Source organism: Eriocheir sinensis, chromosome 15 (assembly GCF_024679095.1).
Source record: "Eriocheir sinensis breed Jianghai 21 chromosome 15, ASM2467909v1, whole genome shotgun sequence".
Lineage (NCBI taxonomy): Eukaryota > Metazoa > Arthropoda > Malacostraca > Decapoda > Varunidae > Eriocheir > Eriocheir sinensis.
This window is the reverse complement of record NC_066523.1, coordinates 774,375-800,000: the sequence shown is the minus strand read 5'-3', so window position 1 is coordinate 800,000 and position 25,626 is coordinate 774,375. Positions and strand designations below refer to the sequence as shown.

Here is a 25,626-nt window from a genome sequence, read left to right as displayed (position 1 = left end):
TTTCCTGGGTTGAGTTGGGGTCGTTTGGGGGTTATTTTTTGCTTCTGTTTCGTGTTGTGCCGCGTTGTGTAGGACTTGGTTGGGTTGGGTTGGCTTGGGATAGGTTGTGGTAGGTAGGGGGAGGTGTTGGTGGGTTGGGTAGTGATGGGTTTGTTTTTGTTGTGGGTAGTATGGGGATGAGAGGTGATGGGATGAGCCAAGTAGGAGTGGCACCACTATAAAAAACATGCCTGCGCCACTAACGAGCTAGGACCACCAACAGGCCCCATTAAGAAATCCTACCGGTGCTATAGGCCAGATTAAAAAAACAGTAAACATTGAAACTCTAATATTGTGTCTACTATTCCACCTGCTAACCTTCCACATCAAAACACAGATATAAAGAAAAAGAGCACATATCAAGCTTATAGTGTTCCCCGGCCGCCTTCAATCGCTCATACAAACACACTCGGCAATGTATGAACGCTCAACATTGATACCGTCACTCCTCTCCTTCCTCCATCCCGCGGACATTTTTACGATATCGAGACTCAGATATTTACGAACACTACGCAGTAACTTTACGAGAACACGCCGTAAACATGTTGCTGTGTATGTTTTGAGCGTAGAATAAACAAATAAACAAACATAGAGAAAAATAGAAGCATCAGATCACTTCCCGGCGTACACAAACACACATACACAAAACAAACCTCATGTATGCTTAAAGAGTAGATGAGAAAGACAGACAAACAAACAGACAAACAGAGAGAGAGAGAAAAAAAAACCCACAACCAGATCAGTTGCTCTCGGTTCTCCCTCCCCCCTCCTCCCCTCTACCACCGCCACCACCACCACCACCAGCAGCGCGCAATCATCATAAAAAAACACGTCCTATTAATAGAAAATCTCCGCTAATGGAAGACAAGATTGGAAATGGTGTGTGTGTGTGTGTGTGTGAGTGTGTGTGTGTGTGTGTGTGTTATCTATTATCCGGCTTAATGCATCCATAAACACACACACACACACACACACACACACACACACACACACACACACACACACACACACATTCCATAAGAGCATCGTTTGAATTAGATACAAAACTATTAAAAGACACTATAAATGACTAAGTAAGTGTCGACTAAATACCACTCGAGTTTACTAAGAAAATTTTCACTAATATCTTCACTAACATCTACATTCATTGACAGTGTTTAATTCCCTGTTTTTTTCCCCTATTACTTTCCCTGACTGCGTTGTTATAGTTGTTATGTTTGATTATGAACATTTTAAAGCAGAGAATTATGAAGAAAATCGTAAATGTTGAAGGTGTGAAAGTGTGCAGTAATCTTAATATATATGTACTTATATTTTTAAGGGTGACCGTGTAGCAAGCGGATCATTTATGATTAAAAGGAAAACAATTTTATTATTACCATTAGAAAGAGTTGGAGGAGCAAGAGGAGTAGGAAGAGTAAGAGGGGGAGGAGGAAGAGGAGGAAGAGGAGGAGGAGGAGGAGGCGGCGTTGTAAGTTTCGTAAGGGTCTGTCGCGATCTTAGAATAATACGGTAATGACACACACACACACACACACACACACACACACATATCCTCCTCCTCCTCCTCATCTTCTTCACCGTCCCAGTACACATTCACAAACATTCCCCTCCTTTTTACTCCCCCACACCCACACCCCTCACACATACCCCCTTGCTCCTTACTCCACCTCCCCATACAACTCCCCATTCTTCCCCCCACACAATATACACAAACCTCTTTTTCGTTCATCCACCCCCGCCATCCAACAGTCCCCCTTTTCCTCCCCAACACCCTTTACACAACCCCCTTTTTCCTCCTCCCACTCTTCACACGAGCCCTTTTCTTCCCCTCTCCCACTCTTACAACCCCCCCACATCTATTATACCATCCATCCATCTATCTAGTAACACACATACACACACACACACTTAGGTAACAAACATAACTATTAATAATCATCTATGTACACAGCCTTCACCCCCTCCTCCTCCTCCTCCTCGTAATTCACTTAAGAAGGCACAGGTAACCCTATAGCGAAGATGACCCTTAATTCCAGGTGCACTAACAGACGAATTGATCACCGACGAATATGTGACCTCGTGATAGCGCCGATGATAACAGCTCCCGCACAATGGCTTCCTTTAACACGTCTGAGTAATGACATGGGCGTTGCCTCTCTACCTGCTCACCGGCTGTCAAGGGAACATGTCACGGAGGCCTGGAGAGGGCGACAACTTGAGTCATAGAGTTAGGGACAGCTAGAGAGGGTTAGATAGGGGAACAGTCAGAGCGTTACAGTGTTAGAGTCGGTCAAAGAGGGTTAGAGGTTAATAACTAGAGGGACTGAAATAACAAGAAAAGATGACGCCAATATAAAGCACTTGCCTGCGCCATGACGAGCTGGAGCAGACTAACATCAAAGCCCCTCAAGAAAGCCTACCGGCAATATAGACGCGTAAGAACAAACAAAAAAATAACAGGTAAAGAGGAAACTAGAGAGACTTTATATAACCAGTCACGCAGGAGGGCTATGCAGATAGAGTAATAGAGGGTGAGAGCAATAGCTAGAGAGTCAAAGGGTCGGGTATAGCAAAAGAACGATAGAAAGGACCATAACCAGAGAGTTACAGAGAAAGGACAGCTAAAGAGAGTTAGAGAGAACCACGGTCAGAGAGCCACTGAGCCAAAGACAACCCGAGAGAGCAAGAAATGGGGTACAGTCAGATAACTACGAGGTCAGAGACAGACAAAGCGAACTACAGAGAGCCACAGCCAGACATGGAGTAAGGAAGGCCAGAGAGAGAGAGAGGGCACCAGCAAGAGAGTCAGAGATAGAGATAGCGAAGGAGAGCCAGAGAGGGCCACAACTAGAGTCACAGAGCCAGAGAGCGAGAACGTTAGAGCGACACAGAAACAGATAGAGCCATAAACCACCATAGAATCAGAGAGAGAGAGAGAGAGAGAGAGAGAGAGAGAGAGAGAGAGAGAGAGAGAGAGAGAGAGAGAGAGAGAGCGCCACCTCAGCAGTATCGGCATTGGTTCGAGTCCGCCGCCGCGCCGCTCCTTAGTCCAACACACAATCCGATAACGTTAATTGAAAAAGTTGGCGGTAAATTATTTTACGTGGGATTAGACGTTGGTTCTTTTTTAATTTCCCAGGGCAGCGAAAATATGGATTACGGCGTCAGCAAAAATTGCATCTGTCGTTTGTGTGGAGTTTGTCTGCTTCATTGAACTGGCTCAAGAGGGGAGAGGGGGAGGAGAAAGAGGAAGAGGAGGAGGAGGAGGAGGAGGAGGAGAAGGAGGAGGAGAAAAACAGAATTGATATTGACTCGGAGGAGGAGGCTGAGTAGCAGGATGAGGATGATGAAGAGGAGGAGGAGGAGGAGAAGGAAGAGGAGGCGTAGAAGGAGGAAGAAGTAAAAGAGGAGTACAGAGGAAGAATACATAATATAGAGTACTGATACCTGGAGGAAGAGGAGGAGGAGAAGAAGGAGGAGTGAAAATAACGAGAAATAAAACGAAGGAAGGAAGAAGGATGAAGAAAGAGTAGGTGGAAAATAAAGAGGAGCAGGAGTAGGGAACGTAGATAAGGAAAAAGAAGATATGGGATGCTGAGGAAGGAAAGGAGAAGAAGAAGAGAGGAAAAGGAGGCAAGATAGAAGACTAGCATAAAATAGGAATGGGAGTGAATAGAAAGTTTGATAAAAATGTCCATAGAGAGAGAAAAAAAAAAAAAAAGTAGAACAACAACAACAACAACCATTCGCTACTTACGAGCCCCCCCCCCCCCCACCTCCCTCCCACACACACACTTGATGGACGCACTCTAATTAGACTTCGCAGTGTTCCAAATGTATCCGATTTACTTTATTGAACTTTTAATATCACGTTTTGCCTTAAGTGTATATAAGGAGAGAGAGAGAGAGAGAGAGAGAGAGAGAGAGAGAGAGAGAGAGAGAGAGAGAGAGAGAGAGAGAGAGAGAGAGAGAGAGAGAGAGAGAGAGAGAGAGAGAGAGAGAGAGAGAGAGAGAGAGAACCAAAAGAACAGGAGAACGAGTGACAGACAGAGACAGAGAAAGAAAGAGATAGAAAGAAAGAGATAGAACGAAAGGGCAAAAAAGATCGAGAAGAAGAATACGAGAACGAGAATGAACGAGAAAGCCGAAGAGAGCGAGAGAGAGAGAGAGAGCGAGAGAGAGCAAGAGAGAGAGAGAGAGAGAGGGGGGCCTGAACCACATTAATTATCCAAGCCCATGTCCCTGGCTCCCGATTAATTCCAACTTTCACCTTAATGGACATGCAATATAGCTTAAGAGTGATTATCCCCCGCCGCTGAAAAGGCTTAATTCCGGGGTTTCTTCTTGCTTAAATCGCTTTCACAAAATCCAGTCTGCGGGGAGATTTTGCCTTGTACGGAGCCTGATCCTGCGGTGTTTATAGAGACGGAGGCAGGGAAGGGAGGATTGAGTGACGGATCGGAGGCTGGGAGGGTAGGAAGGGGAGGAGGGGAAGGAGTGTGGGGAGGCGTATGGGTGGTAGGGAGTTGGAGAAGGAGGGAAGGGAGAGGAGGGCAGGGAGAGAGGGAAGGGAGGGAAAGGAGAGGAAGAGAGAGGTGAAAAAGAGGAAAAAAAGGACGAAGGGAAGATAGAAAGGGGAAAAGGGGGAGATAGAAGAAGCGAAGGGAGAAAAAGAAGGGAGATAGATTGATAGATAGATAGATAAATAGGTAGGTAGATAGATAGATAGAGAAAGAGAGAGAGAATGAAATAATATCACACCTTAGTCATAAAGTCTTTCATAATAGAAGTGTTGTCGTTGATGTCGTTGTTGTCGTCACCTTTGTTGTTGTTTTTATTAGGAGAAGGATTTTTTAACTTATTTATGTTGACTTAATATCATGTTTCGCTCGTTACTTATTTATCAGTGTTTATACGCGTCGATAAATAAATACACACACACACACACACACACACACACACACACACACACACACACACACACACACACACACACATCAATGCATAAGAATGAAAAAAAAAGTAACGTCTCTATTTCGAGTGTGTGTGTGTGTGTGTGTGTGTGTGTGTGTGTGTGTGTCTTATGCAGTCAAAACCACCATCACCATCACCATCACCACCACTACAATCACATTCATCACCACCATCACCACCACCACCATCACCAACACCACCACCACCATCACCACCACCACCACCACCATCACCACCACCACCATCACCACCACCACCGCCATCACCAACACCCCCATCACCATCTTCGTCTCCGCCCTCCCCACCGTCGCCTCCTCCTCCTCCTCCTCCTCCTCCTCCTTCGCCGCCGCTGCTGTCGTTCATAATATCTTTAGGTCGAATCAATATTGTTCCAGGAGGTCCCTTGTGTGTGTGTGTGTGTGTGTGTGTGTGTGTGTGTGTGTGTGTGTGTGTGTGTGTGTGTGTTCCTTAAAAGCTTATCGAAGGGCAGCTTGGACAGGAAGGGGCGTGATCTTAAGCTTGTAAACACCTGAAAGAGCGTAAGACAGGTGGAGGTGCTAATTAGGGTGACCGAGTGATTTACAGGTGAGAGGGGCTTTATACAGGTGTTCAAAGGTGATTAGTGGGAGCTGTGAGGATGCGGAGTGTGTGTAGATGTGATATTTTGTGGTCAATGAATATATCTATCTATCTATCTGGCCTTCTGTCTATCTATCTATTCATTCATCTATCTATTAGTCTATGTATTTATCGATCTATCTATATATGTGGGTGAAGGTGTGTATGTGTGAGGTATGAGTGAAGTGTGAGTGAGTCTGTGAGGGGTGGGGGTATTATTGAGTCAGTGAGTGAGTGAGTCAATATTGAGTGCGTGAGGGAGTGAGAAGATTGTGAAATACTAAGCTGTGAGGCGAAAGAAAGCAAAGTTGGGTTGTAGAAGTTTACAGGTCACCATAAACACGGCGTCATTTGGGTACACACACATATACATACGCTTTGCCACTGTGCCCATATCCGTTTCCTCTGCCAACTCACTCTATTCCAAGTACACAAGCATCATCTCCTCATCTCATCTCTTCTCCTTCTTTCCGGATGCTTAGAACGGTTAACCAAAGTGTGAGGTACGAAGGTGTGAGTTAAGGTGTGAGATTGGGGGTGAGTGTGTGAGGTGTAGGAGAAGGTATGGGATGATCATGATGTAAAGTATGATGTGTGAACGAACTTTCGCTGTGTTTTATTCTGTTTTATGAGGTGTTGAGTTAGGTGTGAGGGAGTGAAAGGATGAGGTGTGAAGTGAAGCAATCCTCCTCCCCCTCCTCCTCCTTCCTCTTCCTCCCCTCCTCCTCCTCCTCCAGCACGCGGCTCCAAGGCCTCCTCCTGCTCCTCCTCCTCCAGCACGCGGGTCCAAGGCCTCCTCCTGCAGCTCCTCTTCGCACAATCGTGTCCCTCGCACAATAGATTAAGGCAGGAATTAATTCTCGTTAAGGGAAGGGGCGGCGGCGGCGTCTTTCTGACCTATTCAACGCCATGCATACCATGAATATCAAGGGTCTGCAACAAATTGCTTTTAATTAATTCTCTATTACTCCCCGCCTTCCCGAGGGATTTCCGGCTCAGTGCAACTCATTATTTGCCTATCACAGCCGCCGTAGAATTCAATTAATTACTTTTAATTGTCTTAATTAAATTGCAAGTAATTACGCTGGGAACAATTGGAGAGAGTTAATCAGTTTGGGTCCCCGGGGAGGCGCCGCGTTAGTAACAAGGAGACTCGCCGCCCGAACCTGACACATTTCAGCTGCATTTTCCTCCTCCGCGGCGAGGCGCTGCGGTGCTTACACGCGCCCGACGCCTGATTGGGCCGCGCCGTCCACACACGCAACTTTGCAGCCAATCACAGACGCTCTTGTAAGTCTCGCAGTTTAGTTAGAACACGGTTTCGATCCCAGTTTGTGGAGTTCACACACATACCGAGACGCCTCCTCCTTCTCTTCCTCCTCCTGCTTCCTCGCTTTCCTCTCCTCCTCCTCCGACTGACCCCGGGGACCCTTCTTTGGGGAGCGTGTGGAGGCGGTGCTGGAGTGTGTGTGGGGAGGGGCGTTTGTGTGTGCGTATGAAAGGCAAGGATGGCAGAGAGAGGGAGCGAGGAAGGCGAAGACGAAGGAGGTAGAGTGACAATAAAGACTCCATCAGTTAGTACATACGTTAGTTAGATTTGGTGCCGCTAGGTTTACTGAGATAAGGTTAGGTGAAGTTAGGTAAGGTGGCGCATGTGGGTGGGTGCCCGAGGCGGTAATGGAAGGCGCAAAGGAAGATAGAGAGAGAGCGAGGGACAGTGAGATCATTAGTTAGTACATGAGTTAGGTTTGGTTCTGTTAGGTTAGGTAAAGTCAGGTTAGGTAGTGCTTGCGTGTGTGTGCGAGGCGGTAATGGAAGGTACAGAGGAAGACAGAGAGACAGCGAGAGACGTAGAGACAGTGAGGAGTTTGTTAGCACATTAATTAGTACATTAGTTAGGCCTGGTAATGTTAGGTGAGGTAAAGTTAGATGTTGCGTGCATGCGTGGCTGTGCGAGGCGGTGATGGAAGGTAGAGAGGAAGACAGCGAGGGACGTAGAGACAGAGTTCATTAGTTAGTACAGGCCGGGTTAACGCCGCGGCCGCCCTTCTGGGGATCGGATAAACCACCAACTTAATTAATTCACTCCAACAGGATTACCCGCCGCCCGCTCCGATGAACAGGCCTCCTCCTCCTCCTCCCTACTTCTGCGCTCCCTCCTCCTCTCCTCCTTCAGCTTCCCCTCCTTCTCCTTCCCTTTCCTTCCTTCACCCTTTACCACCTCCAAACTTTCCCTCTTCCTCCTCCTCTTCGCATCCGCATTTTCGCTCCTCTTCCACTTCTTTTCTCGTCATCCATCTTGCCCTCTCCTCCTCCTTCCTTTCTTCTTTACTTCTCTTTTTCTTCCTCGTCCTCCCCCTCTTCTTCCTCTTTCTTCCTTTCACTTTATCTCTTCCCTTCTTCCTCCTCCACCCCTCTCTCCCCCTCCGTATTTATTTTCTCCTTCACTTCCTCTTCCTCTTCTTCTCCCCCTGCCATCCCCTTCCTTTCACCTATCCCACCTCCTCCTCTTCCTTCTCCTCTTCCTCTTCTTCCTACTCTCTCACCTCTTCCTGCTCCTCCTGTCTCACCACCACCATTATTTCCTCACCTCCTCCTCCTCCTCCTTTTCCTTCGCCTCCACCTCCTCCTCCTCCATCTCCTCCTCCTCCTCCGCCTTCCGCGCCGGTGGCCCTTCACTCCCGGCCTGTCTGTGAGTGTCAACACAATCACAATCACCGCCGCATCACAATCACATTACTCCTGATTAGCATACTGATTGGAACGCGGCTAATCTGCGTGGGGTTAACCAAGGCGTGTTAATCCAATCGCCTCGTACTGCGGTTCCTTTTTTTAATTTGGGGAAGGGGATTCTCTTCTTCCTCCTCCTCGGCCGCCAGACGCTCGGCCGGCCCGCGGAAAATGTGACAATGAACTCGCGGGAAAAAGGACGCGGCGTGAATCTTTATGCGGGACAGTTTCGGTGCGGGGAAAATTATTAGACTATTTTTTATTTGCTTGCGTTTGCTGATCCGCGTGTTTCTGATGTCTCTTTTCTTACGGTGAGGGAGAAACACAGACCAAGGGATAATTTACACGAGATATGAAAAGACATGTTCGCGACACACTGTTCGCATAATTTAATAAAGCTAATTTTTGAATGAGTAAAGTAAATATTTATCCAGCAACGGAAATCTTAGGACTGACGCCTAGCTTCACACATTTAAAAAGAGATCAAAGACTTAACAGAAAGTATATAAACATGAAATAGTTGTCCTCGTAAAGTAAAAGTGAAGTAATGATCTAATTGTTTAAAGCTAGTGACTAACACCTTTTTCTTTCTTGTGGATAATTATGCAGATCAAAGGCTACACAGAAGATAAGTATATAAAAAAAAAATATCGCAAGACTGTTTCCATAAAGATATAGAAAATAACTATATATAAAAAAAATATCGCAAGACTGTTTCCATAAAGATATAGAAAATAACTATATATAAAAAAAATATCGCAAGACTGTTTCCATAAAGATATAGAAAATAACTATATATAAAAAAAATATCGCAAGACTGTTTCCATAAAGACATAAGTCGTTACATAAAAAAAATATATACATTCGAACTGGTTCTACAAAAAGTCAACAACTCTTTTATTTTAACGACTACAAGGAGACAGATCAAGAATTAAACAGAAGATATGCAGTGAAATATTAAAGGTACAACGCACAGCATCTAAAGAAAAAGACGGAAGAGCGTGTCACTGCCAAAACTCCGATCCTCTAATCCAACTAATCTAAGGACTGACTGTGGCTTTATCTGTACGGCAAGCTGCCCCACACCAGCAAAACTTGGAGGGAAAAACTTTACATAATGCGATTTCCATAATTATTCTTTGATTTTACTCCTCGTGTGGGCGGCAGAAGGGCGTAAGCGGCGGCGAGAGGGAAGAACGAGCGACGGACTGCCTGCATATGTGTGTGTGGCGAGGGCGAGGAAGGAAGAGCGGTTTGTGGGGTGTCGAGGCCAGTTTGAAGGGAGGACATTGCCCGTACTGTTCTCTCGCCCTGTTCCCATTATGTTATCGGCTATCTTATGACATGTAACGGAGATAAGCATTGAGGCCACGCGCAGCATTTCCTTTACTTTTACCCTAACTTTACTTATTTTTCAGCGATGGTGGGAGTGCCGAGTCACAGACCAATCCGGAATCAGCGACGACGAAGGAGACTCTCACGCAAGACTATAAGAGCAGGAAATACCCGTACCTTACCTAATGAACGACAGAATTAAGTAAACTGAAAACTAGTGAGAATGGACGCCGCTGATAACCGTAAAGGGCGTATGTCTTAGGTACTTGTTATATCACTTAATGTTCTGGGGTAGGACTGAGCGCGGTTCGTATTTTCAGACCCTCTCGGCTCTCACAACGAACATTTTCAAAGGCCACAAAGGAGATCAGTCGAGTTCTCATGAGTGTTTTTCATGTTCATGGTGTAGAAGCCTTGTCAAACTATCACAAGACCCATCAAACTACCCATGGAAATACCCCAAACAACCTCTACGAAAGCCTTATCAAATGTGAGTGTGTTAGCAGGACTTTACTGGCTGTTTGTATGAACGCTATACCTCCTCCTTGACCTGTATCGGGTTCTCCATCGTGGGTATTCTTTCCAGGACTCCAGAGACGAACACTCACATCTTTCAGTCTACTCATGTCCTTTCGCACCTCACTACAACCACAAAGGACCTTCATACGCTTGCTGAGACCCACATACGACTCTCACTAATCTATTCACATAAACTCTGACTCTTTTTTGCACCACCTTTCTTGCTGTTTCTGCGTCACTCTACCTCACTACAAGGACCAAGGGATTTTCATACGTTTGCTGAGACCCACGCACGATTCTCAATAATCTATTCCCACAAACATTGGCTCTCTCTCCTCCAGCACCTCTCTGGCTATCCCTGCGTTACTGTCCCTCACTACAAGTAATAAAGACCTCTGCTATAAGGTATACTTAGAGCCATTCACTTAACGTAATAACATACAGCATAATTCTCTTCCCTTTTAACCATCTTACCTACTCCGTCTTTTTTCTTTTTCGTCACTCCTTTTTCTCGTCCCCTTCTGCCTCCATTTTTTCCCTTATCTCCTCCGCCGCCTTCCTTCATTCCATACTCCTCTTTCTCGCTCTCCTCTCTGCCTCCATCCTTTCCCTTTTACCCTTCTTGCCTCCTCTGCCTCCTTCCTTCTTTCTTTGCTCCATTTTATCGCCTCGTTCTGCCTCCTTCTCCTTCCTTTCCGCTTCACCTTCTATGTCCACGCAGGAAGAATATACCAACGTGTGATTTCCGTCTTAGAAGTTATTTTTTTACCCCGATGTTAAAACTATTTGGGATGATGTGAACAGATTAGCAAGCATAGACAGAACGTGGAGAGAGACGCAGTGTTTTCCTCTACGCCTTGGCAGAGTTATGGTAATGCAGGATAATTTACCGTTTAATAAGTTCGGTTGTTGGAGAGTCTCTTCCACTGATATCACCCACACCATTTAACATCTCGATCATCCTTCATCATTAACGTCCCTTCACTATCTTTTCCGTCACTGTCACCACTACCTTCATCATCATCACGACTTCCTTCACTATCAACACCGCCCGTACCACTATTCACGTCCTCTATCATTATTTATCATCATCATTATCACCATGGTCTCTTCCCTGCATCACCAGAACCAATATCACCACCACCATCACCACCACCAACCACTATTCCACAGACATCTACAAAGACCCTATCATCACCCACCACCACCACCATCACCTTCACCAACCACTATTCCACAGACATCTACAAAGACCCCATCATCACCACCACCATCCACCACCACCACCACCACCTCACCACCTTGCCAGGCCCAACACTCGCCGTACTGAGCGAGGAACGGCGCCGCGAGGAGACATTTGCATAACAGACTTTTTTACTGAATTCATATTGCCTAATCAATTTCGTAGGAAAAAATGGATTCGGCAAATTAAGTGAACTAAGTCAATTAATTTCCAGGTGAGTTTGGAAATCCACATGAGTCAGTGTTACGTGTGATGATATTAGGCGACGAACAGACGGACCCGTGCGCCGCCACTTTCCGCGCGCTCGCTTTATTAGATAGAGAAAGTAGTAGTGGAGGTGCTGGAGGTGGTGGTAGAGGTAGAGGTGGTGGTGGTGGTGGTGGTGGTGAGGGTGGTGGTAGTGGCTGCAGCGAAGACCATGTTAAGAGGGACAGGAAAAAATGGTTCCAAGAAATAATATAAGATTCAGAGTGTATTTTTTTTGTGTTAGAGAGATTAATATCATGGTGATGGTTTCTGCAGCGCCGCCCGTGTTAAGAAATACAGATAGAAAATATTTAGCTTCTTCTGCCTGGGATAGTAAGATTAAAAGTGCATTTTTTAAACACTAATAAAAAGTACATAGTTGTTTCTGCGGCACTTCTGTGAGGAGGAATAGGAAATAAACTTCTCTTTAAAAAAATGCAAATTGAAAGTGTATTTTGGGGGGATTATTAATATATAGTGGTGGTTTCAGCGGCGTCTGTGTGAAGAAGGATAGAAAATAAAGCTTCTTCTTAAAATAATATAATTCCAAGTGTATTTTTTAGACATGAATACTATTGTGTTAGTTGCAAATGGCCGTGGTGGAAAGAAAATGCATTACCATACAAATATAAATAGACAGAAAATACTACTTGTTCATAATACGATTCCGGTTATTGTATAGGCGTTAAAAAATGTTCTTGAGACTATTTATTTTACGAACGGCCGCCCCTCGTTTTGTTGAATAAGAGCTGATTTCACAGTCCAACACAGTGGCTTTGTAATCATCGCATGAGCCAAACTATTCAAACTTCTACACTCCACTATGGTTAGGTTTTCGATGCAGCACCAGATACACTACAAATATTTCCCGTATAGTTTCCTCAAATTTCTTAACTTAAATATGAACACACTGCACTACACAAGGAGTTTTCCAAGTCATTGGCATTGGTTTTGAGGCTTACTAACCCATCATGGCGAACTGTGAAAGAGGCCCATAGTCAGTAGTGGCGAGTGACGTTTCTATGCTGAGATGAATATAAGATGACTCACACCGATATGTTGTACGAGGCAGCAGCGGCTTCTGTATTAACACCGTAAAAGAAAAAATAATAATATAATTCAGATTTTTTTATTGAAGCCGCTCACTTGGCATCAGGAAATAATGTAATAATACCTCCCGGTGTAGAGGAAAAATAAATTTCTCTAATATGAATATAAGATTATTTCACAATATGCCGTTGCAAGGCTTTTTATTTTACATGCCGCTGTTTGCTTCATATTTCGCGGACGTTGTAGTTGCGGCATCGTAGGATTATGAATTAAAAGCACATACAAGTCTCAATGTATTTTAACATAAAGCCTTCATCTTTAATTTATAGAAACCCTCTTTGAGGATGGATCAAAGAAAATTATACATAATCACTTTCAAGTATAAGTGTTTTCAAGCTACGGTCTCATCTTCAATTTACAGAAACCCTCCTTGTTGTTGGATCAAAGAAAGTAATAACTAATCGCTTCCAAGTATAGGTGGTATTTTAAAGTTACAGTCTTCACCTTTTGTTCTATATTAAAGTTGTTTCAGATTTTCGTCTCTATTTCAATCATGATTCGAACCATACGTTTAAATGGTCTCCAGAAGAAACAAAAGTCAGGGAATGAATACAAGAAGTATAAACTAGTTACTGTCTCTGCCCATTCTTGCCAACGTGAGAGTCTACCTTTCTGGCGCCTCGAGTAAAAGAAACACCCATTCACCACCACACGAGTGACAGCATACCTCGTCGCACTGGCTCTACAAAATAAATACGAAATCGAAAAACCTCATAAAAGCTTAAGTGCATCTTTCATCGCGTTACTCAAATTGACGGATTCTCGCGGACACACGCAATATGGTATTCGGAGGCGCGCACAACGACACACCTTTGTATACCGCCACTCTTATGCAAATACGATAAGAAAATATATGAATGTAATAAAAAAATTGGTATGAACAGAAGCCACAAAGAGAGACAAGAGAGAGAGAGAGAGAGAGAGAGAGAGAGAGAGAGAGAGAGAGAGAGAGAGAGAGAGAGAGAGAGAGAGAGAGAGAGAGAGAGAGAGAGAGAGAGAGAGAGAGAGAGAGAGAGAGAGAGAGAGAGAGAGAGAGAGAGAGAGAGAGAGAGAGAGAGAGAGAGAGAGAGAGAGAGAGAGAAGAAAAATGGCATTGTAAACTTGGGTGCAATATTAATGGGGGATCCAGGCAACGCTCGGAATACGTTATTAGATTACGGCGGGAACAAAGAGTGCGTGTGTCCTGCGGCGGCGGCGGGGACGGAGGCGGCGGGGACGGAGGCGGCGACGAGGAGGAGGAGGAGGAGGAGGCCGACCGCAGCGACGAAAGGGAGGGGCAGAGGAACGGACACACACACACACACACACACAAGCATATGCCCCGCCCCCACACGTACCCACCCATACTCACACACCCATACACACACACTCAAGAGAATTCCACCATTGCAGTTCTTTCTTCACGTCCTAAAAGCCACTCGTCACCTTTATTTTACTTACCGAACTAACTAACTAGCTAACTAACAAACTAACTAACTACCTAAATAAATAAATAATCTGCAGCCATGTAAAGTTTCTCTGTTCAAGCCTCAAAGATAAAAAAAGAACAACTCCTTAGTCACACTTGTATTGATAAATTCCCACCCTTGACTTTAACCTCACCTCGCTAACACTCCAAGGAAAGTTTTCACTGTGGCCCGTAGACTCATCCACGCCCACAAAAAGTTTACACTCCCAGCCCAGTAGCTCCCCCTCTCTCTCCTTCCTCTCCCCTTTTCTCCCCCTTATCCTGCCCCTCTTCTCTCTCCCGCTCTCCGACCCTCTCCCTCCCTTTCCCTCTTCCCCGTCTCCACTCCCCTCGGTGAACGGCCAGGCGGAGGCTCATCAAGGCAGGGGTAACAACTTCGATTTTTTATTTTATTTTGGTCCGAAAGTCTGTTTGGAAATGACGAATTGCAGGCGAACTAAGGGTGAGAGAGAACTGCTGGTCGAGAGATAGATAGATAGGGACAGTTTGATAGATAGACAGACAAATAGATAGATAGGTAGATAAAAAGATGGATAGATAGATAGATACTCATTAATTGATAGACAGATAGATAAAGGGATAGAGAGAGACGAAGAATGCAATTTATAGAGATCAAAACAAAACATTCCTTAACTACTTTCCTCCATCTTCTAATTACTTTAACTTGTCTTGCCGAAACGAAGTGCAGCTGAACTAACAGGGAGATCTGGCCAATAGATAGGTAGATAGATAGATAGATAAATAGATAGAGATACAGAATGCATTAATGGGGATCACAACGAAATACTCCTCTGTTTTTTTGTTTTTTTTTTGTCTTCTTCGTCTTCTGAATACATTAACTTGCCTTGCCGAGACAGAGTGAAGGGGAACCAAGAGTGAAAACTGGTTCGTGGGAATCTCTATAATTTTTTGGGGGGGAGCAATTACTATAGTTTTCCGTTGTTGCTGTTTTCCCTCCTTTTGCCTTTGAGTGCTTCCGTCCTCTGATGTGAAATATGAATGCAATGAAGGCATGTTTTCGGTATCTTCTTTCATGTTTCTCCTCTCCTTGCTTCCTTCACCGCTCCTCGAAGTCTCTGCACCACTAAAACTTACGATTGTCACACTAACTCCCACGTACACACAGCCACTAAATCGGCAGTGTTTTTTTCCTGCCTTAATTGTGTTATTTCGCTGCTCGCTGACTCGCTGGCTGGGTTGGCTTGTTCCTCCTCCTCCCCTCTTGCTGTTTGTGTTCCCCTCTATTCAATGTCATTATCTCTCTTCTGCACCTCTCTCTCTCTCCTCTCGCTCTCTCTGTTTATCCCCTTCTTTTTCTCTCTCTATCTATCTATCTCAACTTCCTCAAATCTACTATTGTCTTCTTCGCCTCTGTTTCCTTTCATATCTTCTTTAACTTTTCCATTTTCTTCCTTTTCTTCTTTTTTATCTTCCCTCTTTTTTATCATCACTATTTTTCTTTACTTCTCGTCTTCATTCTTTCTCCTCCTTCTCCCCATTCTTCCCCTTTAGACCATATTTTTCTCCTCTTCTTCTTTCTTCATCTTTCCGACCTTCCTTTATGCCGTTCAATTTCTCTTTCTTACCTCCCTCAATTTCAACCACTACTACCATCACCGTCACCACCACAACCACCAACACTGCCTCAGCCGCCCTCCTCTCCTTCCCTCCGTGTTTTACCATGCTAATCCCCCTCGCTCGGCCTACTGACCACATGATTACGTTACTTCACTCCCGTCGACGCTCGCTTCATAACTCCGACGCTCGTCAGGACAGAATGCGAACGAAGGCGTGTGTGTGTCTGTCCCCCTTGTCTGTTTATCTATCTATCTGTCTATCTCTCTGTCAGTCTGTCTATCTGTCTGTATATTTATCTATCTGTCTGTCTCTCTATCTATCTATCTTTTCGGTTCAGTATTAGTTGATCTCCGAGGCCGGTTTGCTGGTGATAACTCTTAGGAGCGTCCCTTGCCACGTTTCACTCAGTCAACTTCCGCTCCTCCTCCTCCTTCTTTTCTTTATTTCTCTCTCTTTCTCCTCCTCTTCCTCTTATGTCTCCTCTTCCTTCTCCACTCCCTACTACTACTTCTCTCTCACCTCCTCCTCCTCCACCTTCCCTTTCTCTACATTTCGTCGCCGCAAAGTACTAAGATTCTTACAGTATAAATATGGATCCGTCTTGTTTTAACCTCCACCTCGAGTAAGAGTCGTTGCTCTCGCCGCCGCCGCTAACCAGATATTAAGCAAAAGGGGTGACGAGCATAATTCAGGAGTGAGTGTTTATGCCCCGCCTCGAGTGGTCATTCTATAATTTTCTTCCATTATTACCTTCCAGGAATAGCTACACAGTGCCGTAACCTCCTTGGCGGAGTACATAGGTAATGTTCTTCGATCTTATGAATTTATCAACCTTAATCATTTTTTTATTTTATGTAATTTTATCTCAAGGCAACTTGCTAATTCAAATGCATTTTTTTGTTTATTTTAACTTTTCATTTGACGTTTTGATTTTTTTTTCCTTTCCTTTTTACTATACAAGCATTTTGCGGAACTTTTTTTTTTTCAATGTATTTTAGCGCCCCTGAAGCTGTAACTTTATTTGAGGGGACCATTTCAACCTAAACTGATTTATTTTTCTTTCTTAACTTGCTTTCTTATTTTAACAGCGTTGTGCGAACTTTTTAACGTGCCCTTTGTACACTTGGATGCTTCCTTTGATGTAAATTTATTCAGCTTACTATTTCAGGGTTTGTTACGAGAACCATTTGGAAAGGTAGCATAACATAGCATAAGTACTTGGCTCTGCGCAGCTCGACCACAGCCCAGGATGAAGGAGCGCGCTGAGTCGTGTGTCCAGCGAGCCTTAAAAGCAATACGTCAATTTTCTTGAGTAATATCAAAATTATCTTAATGAAACGGCAAATAAGCGTCCGTGTTAGCAGAGGCACGCTAGCACGCACCAGCCTGAACAAACACATAAACAAAGGTATATACACACAAAGCTCTAATGTACACACACACACACACACACACACACACACACACACACACACACACACACACACACACACACACACTCACACAAACAAACAGCACAAACAGATACTAACATTCGATAAGATAAACACACACACACAAGTATACATCACGAAAAAACACTGACCCCCCCCCCCCCACACACACACACAACCCACCCAGCGGATAAAACACTTATACACAAACACTTACACACACACACACACATAAAAACACTTACACAAACGCAAACTGCGGGAACAATTTCACGGATCTATTTGCCTTGAATACCACGCCCAGCAAGATGTGAGTGTGCGTGTGTGTGTGTGTGTGTGTGTGTCAAAGGGGGGAGAAGGAATGGGCGGCACGTGTTTGTATTATTGTGGTCACCCCTCATCGATGGGACGCCGCCGCCACCACCGCCGCCGCAATGTGTACCTTTCCCAGTCATTAAGGAACAGCCTACCTGACCGACCCTTCCCCCTACTCCAGCCCCACCACCACCACCCTCGCCCTCCCCAGTCACTCTTTCTTCTCTCCTACAAGCGGCGAACACATTCCTCCCCGTGATCAGTAACGGAAAGGATTAAGATCAGACTTATAGGAAAGACAAATCTAATGCCTGTAATGTTGTGGGACGCGGGAGGCTCGGAAAGGATATGATGGGAAGGTAGAAACAGGAGGCGAAGGGAAGGTGTAGGAATAGAATAGAATAAATGAAATCGATACAGGAATAGATAGAAAGAAAAGGGATTGAGATATAGAAGAAAAAAGAGGAAAATGGAGAAGAGCGAGAAGGTGAGGATAAATTAAAACAAGGCAATTGAAAGCGATGAAGAAAAGAAAAGAAAGGAAGAGGTGGAGACGTAAGGAAAAGAAGAGAGGAATGGAGAGAGTAAAGGGATAGGAGAAACAGAAGAAATGAAGAAATGAGAGAGAGAGAACAGAGAAAGAACAGAGAGAGAGAGAGAGAGAGAGAGAGAGAGAGAGAGAGAGAGAGAGAGAGAGAGAGAGAGAGAGAGAGAGAGAGAGAGAGAGAGAGAGAGAGAGAGAGAGAGAGAGAGAGAGAGAGAGAGAGAGTGTGTACACGGGGGCGAGGAGGGGAAAGGGGGGAGGGAGAACTGAATACCGCGCCAGATCATACCGTGACATGTGCTCGATAGGCCATTTTTCATAATTACCGACCTAGTAATGTGCGGCGGGAAGTGCAAACAGTGAGGGCTCGGCAAACAGTGGTGGTGGTGGTGGTGGTGGTGGTGGTGGTGGGGGTGGTGATGATGGGGGGGGGAGTCGTGAGTGGTCGTAGGATTGGACAGTTGACATGTACAGAAGCAGGTTTTACAGAGGTGGACAGATGGATACATGGATAAACAGCTTGATAGATAGATATATAGACAGATAGATTGATGGATAGATAGACAGACAGATAGATAGATAGATAGATAGATAAATTAGATAGATACAGAAGGAAATGAAAGAAGAAGAGGGTAAAGAAAGGAGAGAAAAAGGAGAGAGAGGGAGACTTCAGAAGGACAGAGAGAAAGGGAAGGAGAGATAGGTCTGTCTGTCTGTCTGCCTGTCTGTCTGTCTGTCTATCTATCTCTGTCTGTATCTAGTAAAGTGAGACGGGTTAAGGTAAATACTCTCTCTATATGCACCATCTGACAGCGGTGGTGGTGATGGTGATAATGGCGGTGGTGATGACAGTGGTGGTGGTGGTGGTGGTGGTGGTGACGTAACTGCTGTCTTGTTAACGATGATCTATCTACGTGTGTGTGTGTGTGTGTGTGTGTGTGTGTGTGTGTGTGTGTGTGTGTGTGTGTGTGTGTGTGTGTGTGTGTGTGTGTGTGTGTGTGTGTGTGTGTGTGTGTGTGTGTGTGTGTATTAATATATATTTGCATAGCGTTTCAATAAATGTACCCCAGTCGTGTGTGTGTGTGTGTGTGCGTATGTGTGTGTACTTGGATCCGTGACTGCACACTCTAAATCGCCTCTTTTATACACAAAAATATGCAAACTATAGCTATTCAATTATTTCCACAGCATATATTGTACCCCACCGCGTGCTTCCAGATCAAAACAACGCTCCCTTACGCATGTACCCAAAGAGGTGACCTACATGGGAACGGCACGAACCAGGGGAGAAGGAAGGGTCCAGCAACGGAAAGTACACGCCACCCCATCATTCTGACTGGCATCGATGCTATCACCCGCCGAGAGTGAATCACACCAACACGGAGAGCGATGAATACTTTGGGTCATATTATTAAATATGTCGGCGCCCAGGAACACATATTTGACGAGACTATCGGAAGAGTATTGAGCTTTTCCGGGGGTAGTTTTGTGACCCTGGTGGTAGTGTGACCCTTCTTCTGTACCATGAACCTAAAGAAACACTCATGAAAAGCCGATTCTTTTTCTTTTCGGCCTTTGGAAATAGCAAGACAGAAAGAGTTGTGGGTATTTCCAGGGGTAGTTATATGGCCCTGGTGGTAGTGTGACCCTTCTTCTGTACCATGAGCCTAAAGAAACACACATGAAAAGCCGATTCTTTTTCTTTTCGGACTTTGGAAATAGCAAGACAGAAAGAGTTGCGGGGATTTCCAGGGGTAGTTATATGGCCCTGGTGGTAGTTTGACCCTTCTGCAGCATGAACCTAAAGAAACACCCATGAAAACGCGACTCATCTTCTTTACGACCCTTGGAAATAGTTGATGTTAGAGGAGGACGCGTTTGAGAATGAATGCCAACCGCTGACTCGTAATCCTACCCTTTAGCAAACTCAAGTTAAGCTGCTCTAACGTAATTCACAGATGAAGAAAAGTGTAAATTAATCTCTCTTTCTGCTTTATTTCTAGGGAATAGCTAAGAGTCTGTCCTTGGCGCACTTCAGGTTTCAAATGCCACCGGAAGACAGAGATCAACACCACAGCATAAAAGACCTCGAGAGTCAAAACCTTTTTAGTAAGATAACTTCACAAGGGGTCAGCTGTTATAATACCCAAGAAGCCTCGTGTGTGCCTTTTAAAGAGAGAGAAGTCGCCGAGTTGATCCTGATTACTTCTTGAGGCTTTGTATATACCTTTTAGCTTCACGTGTGCAAATAATGATGCTAAGAAGTCTAGTAGGAGTTGTTGGTGGGATGTGAGGTTTTTTCTTCATCTTTCCTCGTCCTTCTCCATTCCCTCCCATTTTCATATTCTTCCCCTCTCCTGTCTTCCAAATTTCATCTCCTCCTTTCTTTCGTCCATCATCTAATGTCCTTCCCTCCATTTTTCCTTTTTTCTATCATCATTTTTCTTTGCTTCCTCTCCTTTCCTTACATTTGCTTTCTCCATCTACCTCATTTCACCCCATCCTTCCTTCCTTTCTTCTTCCATCAGTTGCCGTCTTTCTCTCCCTCCACCTATTCCTCTAACCTTCCCCCCCCTCCCTCTTCTACAACCCCTGAGGACCTGCTCTTGAAGGTCCTCGAGGGATTATCGCGCTAATAGCCACGCAGAGGACGATCAGAGAGGATGCGTGAATCGGAGTGGATCGGAGGTTACTATACGAGGCTGTCTGGCTAGTCTGTTGTTGTATGGTTTTAGGTACATCGTCCTCCTCGTCGTCCTTAGCTTTCTCTTTCTCGATGTCATTATGGGTTTTATTTACGTGTGTGGGAGAGAGAATGTGGCATCTGAAGGCTGTTAAGACCAATAAATCAACACATTCTGCCGTCTTCGTCCCTGTTAATCACGAGTTTTAATTAAGAAGGATGATGATAGGTGGAGAGAGGATTCCTTTTGTATTTTATAGTTGGAAAAAAAAACAGAAAGAAGAGGAAGAAGAAAAGGAAAGGGGAAAAGAAGATGGTGATTGTAAGGAAGGATGATGCTAGGTGATGAGAGGATTCCTTTTGTGTTTTGAAGAAGGAGAGAGAGGAAGATGGAAAGGGAAAAATAATTGTGATGTTGAGGAAGGATGTTGCTTGGTGGAGATAGGATTCATTTTGTATTCTGTAGAAGGAGAGAGAAGAAGAAGAAGGGGAAAAATAATTGTGATGTTGAGGAAGGATGTTGAAAAGGAGAGAGAGGAAGAGGAAGGGGTAAAATAATTGTGATGTTGAGGAAGGATGTTGAAAAGGAGAGAGAGGAAGAGGAAGGGGTAAAATAATTGTGATGTTGAGGAAGGATGTTGCTAGGTGGAGACAGGATTCATTTTGCATCATGTTACTTCCCTACCTCAACCTATCTTCCTCTACCATCACCCTCCCCCCCCTCACCACCACCACCACCACCACCACTGACTGACGTGTATTAGATGATTAGGATCAGACCGTCGTATCGCCACCACCACCACCACCACCACCACCACCACCGGCCGAGGCGTGTGTGAATTAATTGTACCCTGAAAATAGTGGTCCATCAACGCGTGTCCATTGTTCATTGTTATATATATTGTTTGATTGTTTATCGGGGCGAGGCGTGTGTTTGTGTGCCCTCTCTCCCTGCCTTCCTCTTTCTCCCTCTCTGTCTGCCTCTCTCTTTCTCTCCCTTCCCATCGCTGCCCTGTTTTTCTCCCTCCTTCTGTACCTCCACCTTGCTACCCTCCCTCTCTCTCCCTCCCTTCGCTTTCCCTCTCCCTTTCTCTACTCCTACCCTCTCACTCTCTCTCCCTTCCCCTCACTGCCCTCCTCCTCTCCCTTTTTCCTTGTCCTCCTCCCACTCTCTGCCCTGTCTCATTCCCTCCCTCTCTCTCCCTCTCTCCACCTTTTCCCTTCCCTCTTCGCCACGTAAGTTCCATTCAGCCGTCTCCGTCTTATTCACTTCGCGAGGTAATATCGATTCCTGGCTCCTCGTACCGTCATCCGCGCGTCGCTATGCTAATCCCCGTCTCCTCCTCCTCCTCCTCCTCCTCCTCCTCCTCCTCAGACCGTTCATCCGTGCTCCCGTAAGACCTGAGGAAAGATGGTTTTGGTGTGTGTTGTGGGGAGGGGAAGGAGAGGGGGGCTGTGCAAGGGTGAGGGGGGGGAGGATGTGGGGGTGAATGCGTGTGTGTTGATGGGGTGGAGGTGTGTGTGTGTGTATGTGTGTGTGTGTGTGTGTGTGTGTGTGTGTGTGTGTGTGTGTGTTTGCCTCGCTGTTTCAGGCTGTCTTAATCTTCTCTGGGTCTATATGAGTATATGTTTGGATGGGTGTATGAATGCATGTATGTGTGTTTGTATTTATGTATGTTGGTATGTATGCTCATATGTTCAATCTGTTTCTCTGTTTGTCTCTTCATTCGTCTGTCCGTCTGTCTGTTTTTCTCTCTTTGTCTATCTATCTGTCTATCTACTTATCTATCTATCCTTCGCAAAACATCAAAACAAGCCTCACAAATACGCACACTACCACGTTACTCCACTTCGATTCTCTTTTCTTCCAGCCTTCGCACGGGAATAACCTGAGGACATTCCACCTTCCTCCTCCTCGCCGCCGCAGCACCGACCGACCAACTGACTGGCTGACGTGTCCACACCATCATTCATTTCCAAGGGACGGACGGACTCGCGAAGATTGGGAACATAACATAACGCCGAATACGCTTAGATAATCACCCTATACGATCACACATGCAGGTCTGTTGCGTTAAGGAAATACACACACACACATATGTATACCCACACGCACATACATATATTCGTTTTCAGCGGTGGCGTGAGTACATACGTGTTTTTTTTTTGTTTTTTTTTACAACAAAGGAGGCAGCTCAAGGTTACAATATTTCGTTTAGTATCCCCGGAACTTAACAATAAATACGCAATCATAATAGGATCAAAATTGTTATCTTTAGTAGTAGTAGTAGTAGTAGTAGTAGTAGTAGTAGTAGTAAAAGTAGTAGTAGTCGTAGCTGAAATTGTTGTTGTTGTTTTGAACAGAGTAGAGTCAAAGGCTTTTCGTCTCACCAACTCTCCTCTTAACATAATGATTACAATTAAATTCCAGTATACTAAAGTCTCGCTACTCATTACTACAGCCATACGTTAACAGTTCATCGCCCTGCTGCCGCCTCTCTTCTACACCTCGCCTATGCAGCTTCTCTTTATCCGCCAGCTGTGTGCCATTCTACGCTCATCAACCATTCAGCTATAATGTAATTCGCGTATAGTTTAAGTTAATAGCTCTCTGCGCCGTCACCACACCTAATTAACTCGCCTAAACACATGACCACTCTTACTCGTATTTGGCGCCTATATATTTTTCATCCTACACATTCTACATTCTACTGTATCCTTACTGATGACTCGGTTAAGGCCTTCAAATGGAGCTGGGATACGAAAGCCTTGTCCTAAATCAACACTGCGCATCTAGCCTATATATTTTCTCTTTCTAACTCCTATTTGGCGTCTATATACCTCATCCTACTCCCCTATATACTCGGTTACCCCACTGATCATTCTGTTAGTGTTCTATATGGAGCTGCTGTACGGAAGCCTCAACCCTATCAGTACTGAGCCGCTGTCCCTGTTGTAGAATCCGACCCTTTGCATTATTTCACTCTTGACGTTTATACAGTACTGTCTCCTCAATGATCATCAGGGAAGAGCGTTTTATGATATTGGTTCTGTACGCTAACATAACTTCCAGCACACGAGAAACCTATATTTACTTAGCTTGTACAAAATCTCACTCTTGGGAGCTCTATATAATTATTACCCTCTCCTCAATGAATATCTAGAAATAGTTCGAGATCTATATATTACTGTCTCCTCAATGAATATCTAGCCATAGTTCGAGATCTATATATTACTGTCTCCTCAATGAATATCTAAAAATAGTTCGAGATCTATATATTACTGTCTCCTCAATGAATATCTAGCAATAGTTTTCGCTTTATATGATTAGTTCGGGACGCAAGCCTCGTAACCAACGCTCCATCTATAAGTTAATAGTTCACTGTAAGTTCGCCTATACAATATATCTCAGTCTCGCGGTCTATATACTACCGCTGTCTTTCTCTTCACTGATTATCCAGCAATAGCGTTTTATATTATCAATTCGGCAAGCATGCACCGTTTCCAGCACTTCACTCGTAGGTTTAATAGTTCAGTGCGCACCAACATTCATAATTCCGTTCGCCTATACAATTATCTCAGTCTTGACGCCTGTACACAACTTTCTCCGCAATGATTTCCTTTTTACAGCAAGGGAGACAGTTCTAGGGGAGTAAACAAAAAGAACAACGTAAAAGAACCCGCTAGATGCTGCTCCAACCTAAGAAAACAGAACGAGAGGCCAGAAGAGTCAGTTTCGGGTGGAGAAGCGTCTTGATACTCTCCTCTTGCAGCCATACGGTAGCGTTTTATATAATTAATTCGATACGCAAGGTTCGTCGTCCCCATAAATTAATCGTTCACTGCGCCGCCGCCACCAACAATAAAGTTATGAAGCCCGCCGATACACTGTTCGCCCTAATCGTCTCTATAATGCGGCGCCCTCGCTGATCCCACCACTCGGTTAATGCGTTCTATATATAGCCAGTGCGGCAACCTCGTCCGGCCCTCCGTCCCCTAACACCTCACCCTTAAGTTAAAGTCCACTGCGTCGCTGCCACAAACTTATTAAGCTCGCCCCATAGATAGTTTTTTCCCCTCCTCTTTTGTGGCTCTATACTGATGAATGGCTCGGTATGCATTCTTCGTCCCAAAACTTCGACCTCATGTTTATAGTTCACTGCACCGCTACCACAAACTTATTAAACCTTTTATATATAGTTTTTTTTATTCCTCTTTAGCGTCTATATACTGTCGGACCTTCTGTGACCCTCCCTTTATGACGTTATACACAGGGATCGGGTGACCAGACTTCGGCTCCAAAACTTTGACCTTATACTTATAGTTTACTACGCCGCCACCACGTCTAATTAAGCTTTCCAACATACACAGTCTGTCTGATTCATATTTACCGTCGGCTGCTATAGTGGTATGTTCAGTTGGGTATGAAAGCCTTGCACTTGACGCTAAATGTTTTGTTATTAGCGCAGTGCACCACCATCTCATTTCTCACCCTCGCCTATGTGACGTATCCTTCAACGCCAATTCTATGCACTCTATATACGCTAACCTACCAGCCGTATATACTGCTAAGCTCCTCTCCTATTTCCTTTGCACCGTTTTCTCTGTAAAATCAAATACTGTACCGCGGTTTTGTCCTTCACTGTTCCATAATAAATAAATAAAATAATAATAAATAAATAAATAAATAAAGTGCAATATTGTGCCCGTTCCCCAAAATGTACTCTTTCTGTTGTTCTGTACATGTCTGCCCAGCCGGTCACCCTCTGGCCCGTTTAGCATCTTACC

The 25,626-nt window shown here is 44.7% G+C and overlaps 1 protein-coding gene across 1 annotated transcript in view; it reads right to left on the bottom strand.

Annotated features, from left to right (window-relative positions):
• LOC126999060 (SKI family transcriptional corepressor 1 homolog-B-like) overlaps nt 1–25,626 on the bottom strand; it is an 85,747-nt gene that overhangs the window by 51,826 nt on the left and 8,295 nt on the right. The window lies entirely within an intron of this gene.